Raw genomic sequence first — 6,011 nt, 5'->3', positions numbered from 1 at the left:
TAGTTGTCTGATTGCTTAAGCTTTATACTGCAATAAAACAGTATTGCAGTATATAGAACAGAACACTGTCTCATATGAAGGAGTACAACACCAGAACCATCATCAAATTATTAATACAGCACTAGAACCACCACGAGTACAGGAAAACAACACCAGAGCCACCATCACCACATAAATACAACACCCAAACCACCATTAGTACAGGAATATAGCACAGGAACCATTATCATTACATAAATATAGCACCAGGACCACCACCAGTACAGGAATACAACACCAGAACCACCACCAGCACATGAAAAGATCACCACGACCACTATCAGCATATGAAAACATTACCAGAACCAAAATATGTACATGAATACAGCACCAGAACCATCATCAATACATGAAAACAGCACCAGAACAACCATCATGTTCTCCCCATCATATTCATATACAGGAAGATGGCCAGCAGTCCGCAATATAAAGTATGATGTCCCCTATACACTATACAATGTCCCGTACTGTTCCCTGTATACAGTATAATGCCCTCCACAGTCCATTATATACAGTATAATACACCTATAGCCCCTTATACACAGTATGATGACCCCCACAGATCCCTAAACTAATGCCCCCATATTCACAGTATGATGGCCCCCACAGTACAATCCCCCAAATGATGCTCCCTCAGCCTGCCGCATAATAAAAAACAAACCTTATACTCACCTAGTCAAGACTCCCTGAACTCTGCTTGTCTCACAATATGCGCAGGTGGTGTGATGCAGTGACGTCACTGCCAATGTTTCCAATGTGGTGCTAGAACAAGCTGAAAGTAGCCTGCGGCCTGCCAGAGTAAGTGGCGGAGCAGGGAGTTAATGGCTCTCTGCTCCACTACAGCAAAAAGTATAAGCATCCTCAGAATGCCTATACTGTTAAAAGTTTTTCAAGCTGCTGCGGTCCATTGCAGGACCAGTCCTGCTCCCGGGGGTGGCAAAATGCTGCATCTAAGAGTCGCACCAGGCTGTTCATCTCGCCTCATGGCAGAAGCGTCTGTGCTATTACTTACCTGTCCTGGCTCCAGTGCTGTGTCTTGCCTCCTTCTCCTATGGTTCTCTTCCTCTGTGCTAGTCTACACCAGGTTACTGATATCCTGGGACGCACCAGTGATGTCATCACCCAAGGCTCAAACACCCATGTGTGTCTGTGTATTTGGCTTTCATCTGCATTTTGTTTGTCAAGAGTTTACTTATTTTTCCACTTGGCTCAGCTCCAGCCAGGTGTAAAATTATCTCTTCTGCTCATTCCAAGCAACATTGCTATTAAGATTGGTTCAATTTGTCTAGGTATACTCCACATTTACCATGCAGCAATCAAGATTTCAGATTAACAACTTCTCGTAACTGTTCTTGGTGCTGTTCACACTTTAGTCTCTGTTAGCAAGGTAACGAACCTCTGCAAGCAAGTTACAAGTTTGCCAATACAATTTTACTGCAAGCAAGTACCGCATCTCTGCAAGCAAGTTGCTAGCATCTCTGCAAGCAAGTTACTAGCATCTCTGCAAGCAAGTTAATAGTTTGCAAATTTATCTTTGCAAGCAAGTTACTAGATTGCAAATTTATCTCTTCTCCCTTGTGATTAACCATATGTTTGCCACAAGTTCCTAGCTGCATATACCTTTACTATGCCTGTGTGTATCTGCTTCTCTACAAGCAAGTTACCAGACTACCTATACATCTACTGTTCCCGTGTGTATCTGCACACCTGGTGGTGCTTCATCTGGTGCTTCAGTTTTTCTGTCTGCCATCCTGAATACCTTGCTGTCCTAGTCCTTGCTGATCCACGTGCCATCCGATGTGCTGTACCTTTGTCTCCGGTCCGTGCTGCTCACCCTAACCTATAGGTTTGAGAATTGGAACAGAGAAAACCCCATAAAACTCCAAATGGAGACACTGCATTAATAAGAGCAGTGTCCTGTAATAATAAAACATAAATGTAGTACAAAAATATAAGGAAATGTAGCATTACTAAAGGGTTTGATCAAAGTGTCACCTTTTCTTATCTCCTGCATTGACGTCAGCTTGAATGAGTAAAGAAATTCTGCAAAGAAAAAAGTACAAGATGTCCTTACGTCACGAGACTGAATCACATATTAACCCCTTAAATTAAGATCTTATCAATCACCATACTTTGTAATGTTATGGTTATTTTGTGACTGCTGGAGGTACTCCACCCCCATGACAACACCTCCAGTCCTAACTGCTCGCGTGGAGAAATATGACAAGTCACATGCTGGTCTTGTACCGTGTTAGCCAGTAGATAGAAGAGTATTTAGATTTGAGAGTCCTCAGTGTTTGATACCTTTTAATGGTTAACCGAAAACATGGTAACAAATTGCAAGCTTTCGAGACTACTCAGGTCTCTTCATCAGGCATAGTATACCACAAAATCTGAAGAGTCACATATTTATACACAATAAGACACAAAAATGAAGCAATAGGTAAGACAGGTGATGGAATAATAATAACTCTGCTTTCCATCACCTGTCTTACCTATTGCTTTATTTTTGTGTCTTATTGTGTATAAATATGTGACTCTTCAGATTTTGTGGTATACTATGCCTGATGAAGAGACCTGAGTAGTCTCGAAAGCTTGCAATTTGTTACCATCTTTTCGGTTAGCCATGAAAAGGCATCAACCACTGAGGACTCTCAAATCTAAATATTTTGTTAAAAAAAATATCCTCCACCGTTTTTTGTGTGCAGCTAAAATGCAGACCTACAGTGCCTACAAGTAGTATTCAACCCCCTGCAGATTTAGCTGGTTGACACATGCGGAATTAACTTGGCATTGTGACATTTGTACTGTAGATCAGCCTGGAAGTGGGAAATGCACTGCAGCAAATTTTTTTTTCTTTTTTTTTTTTTTTAAAAAACGTTAAAAGTTAATTCAGAGTGTCATTTATTATTCAACCCCTTAAACCACAAGAATTCTGTTTGGTCCCCCTAAAGTATTAAGAAGTAGTTCAGGCACCAAGAATAATGAGCTTCACATGTGTGGATTAAAGATCTCTTTTGCCAGCCTTTTCTGACTACTTAAGACCCTCCCCAAACTTGTGAACAGCACTCAGACATGGTCAACATGGGAAAGACAAAGGAGCATTCCAAGGCCATCAGAGACAAGATCGTGGAGGGTCACAAGGCTGGCAAGGGGTACAAAACCCTTTCCAAGGAGTTGGGCCTACCTGTCTCCACTGTTGGGAGCATCATCCGTAAGTGGAAGGCTTATGGAACTACTGTTAGCCTTCCAAGGCCTGGACAGCCTTTGAAAGTGTCCTCCCGTGCCGAGGCCAGGCTTGTCCGAAGAGTCAAGGCTAACCCAAGGACAACAAGGAAGGAGCTCCGGGAAGATCTCATGGCAGTGGGGACATTGGTTTCAGTCAATACCATAAGTAACGTACTCCACCGCAATGGTCTCCGTTCCAGACGAGCCGGTATGGTACCTTTACTTTCAAAGCGTCATGTCAAGGCTCGTCTACAGTTTGCTCATGATCACTTGGAGGACTCTGAGACAGACTGGTTCAAGGTTCTATGGTCTGATGAGACCAAGATCGAGATCTTTGGTGCCAACCACACACGTGACGTTTGGAGACTGGATGGCACTGCATACGACCCCAAGAATACCATCCCTACAGTCAAGCATGGTGGTGGCAGCATCATGCTGTGGGGCTGTTTCTCAGCCAAGGGGCCTGGCCATCTGGTCCGCATCCATGGGAAGATGGATAGCACGGCCTACCTGGAGATTTTGGCCAAGAACCTCCGCTCCTCCATCAAGGATCTTAAGATGGGTCGTAATTTCATCTTCCAACAAGACAACGACCCAAAGCACACAGCCAAGAAAACCAAGGCCTGGTTCAAGAGGGAAAAAGTCAAGGTGTTGGAGTGGCCTAGTCAGTCTCCTGACCTTAACCCAATTGAAAACTTGTGGAAGGAGCTCAAGAATAAAGTCCACATGAGACACCCAAAGAACCTAGATAACTTGGAGAAGATCTGCATGGAGGAGTGGGCCAAGATAACTCCACAGACCTGTGCCGGCCTGATCAGGTCTTATAAAAGACGATTATTAGCTGTAATTGCAAACAAGGGTTATTCCACAAAATATTAAACATAGGGGTTGTATAATAATTGACCCACACTTTTATGTTTAAAATTTAATAAAATTCAACTGAGCAACATAACTTTTTGGTTTGTAAGATTTATGCTTCTGTTCATAAAACCTACTCTCGTTTGCAGTTTGAAGGCTCTAACTTATTTGCATCTTATCAAACCAGCTAAATCTGCAGGGGGTTGAATACTACTTGTAGGCACTGTATGTGTCTCCAACTTGCTGTCATGTGGTACTCTGGAGGTTAGCCCTGTTCCCTACCACTCTGTTTAAGTCAATGACACCGGAGACACCCAAAGTTACATAATTAATACGGTTGACAAAAAGGCAAATGTCAATCAAGGTCGGGAAAGAGAAAAAGGAAGGGCCACAACTACAAGGCATGATCCACCCCAGAGGAGCGAATCGTTCCCTCCTGATCCTGATTGTTAATGCAATGGACCAGACATTCAGAAAGGAACTTTACTCATTACACATTATTTGTAACTTTATTCTCAGAAAGCATCTAAGCCTTATGGACGCCAATGGCCAGTTACTGCTGTGACCAGCGGTCGGCGCTCATAGCAAGTGAGCAATTCTGCTACACACAGGCAATCAGACAGTTGCTGCTTCTATTGTCCCATGGAGACTATTGACGTATGCAAAAAGTATAAAAAAACTTTTTTAAAAATCTTAAAAAAATTAAAAATATATAAAAGTTTAAGTCACCCCCCCCTTTCACCCCATTCAAAATAAAACATTAAAAAAAAATCAAATACACACATACTTGCTATTGCCACGTTCAGAATCGCCCGATCTATCAATATAACAAAATAACTAATCCGATCGGTAAACGGCGTAACGAGAAAAAATTGAAAACGCCAGAATTAAGTTTTTTGGTCGCAATAAAAGGCGATCAAAACATCGGATGTACCCCAAAATGGTATCAATAAAAACGTCAGCCCGGCGCGCAAAAAGTAAGCCCTCACCTGGCCCCAGATCCCGAAAAATGGAGACGCTGCGGGTCTTGGAAATGGCGCCATTTTTTTTTTTTTTTTTTTTTTTTTAACAAACTTTGGATTTTTTTTTTCACTACTTAAAAAAGAACCTATACATGTTTGGTGTCTATGAACTCGTAATGACCTGGAGAATAATAATGGCAGGTCAGTTTTAGCATTTAATGAACATGGTAGAAAAAAAACAACTGTGGAATTGCAATTTTTTTTGCAATTTCACTGCACTTGTAATTTTTCCCCGTTTTCCAGTACATGATATGGTAAAACCAGTGATGTCGTTCAAAAGTACAACTCATCCTGCAAAAAATAAGCCCTCACATGGCCATATTGCCGAAAAATAAAACTGTTCTGGCTCTGGGAAGAAGGGGAGTAAAAAATGAAAACGCAAAATGACCCAGGGGTGAAGGAGTTAAGACCTGAGCCACAAGGGTCGGCATAAAAGCTGTGGGCACAAAACAGTCACGAGATTTTTAACCAAGTTGTTTCATCCTTTATTTTTAGATGCATTGAACAATAAGAGATGCAAAAGTGTACACTCCCTTTAAATAATTACTGCTTAAAGGGGTTGTCTACTTTGTTTCATAAACAGTGCCACTCGTGTCGGCAGCGCTGCTGGTATCAGAAAAAGACAAGATTGAGGAAGGACGGAGGACAGACGGCTTATTGGGTCATGTCTTTGGTAGCCCTGAGCCGTTATAAGTTCCTCACCTGTCATGGCAGTTCACTGGCACCCTGATATCACGTGGTCAGTCGGCCCACCTTCCTAGGAGAGACCACGTAGGGTCTGAAGTCATCAATGACCGCAGCATCTAAAGGGGTTATATGGTCAGGATCGGAGGCAGCTCTGATCACGGTCATATCAGCAACCAA

This window comes from Phyllobates terribilis, unplaced genomic scaffold (assembly GCF_046119375.1).
Source record: "Phyllobates terribilis strain yellow unplaced genomic scaffold, ASM4611937v1 Scaffold_9__5_contigs__length_417890890, whole genome shotgun sequence".
In the NCBI taxonomy this organism is placed as follows: domain Eukaryota; kingdom Metazoa; phylum Chordata; class Amphibia; order Anura; family Dendrobatidae; genus Phyllobates; species Phyllobates terribilis.
This window is presented reverse-complemented; position numbering follows the sequence as displayed.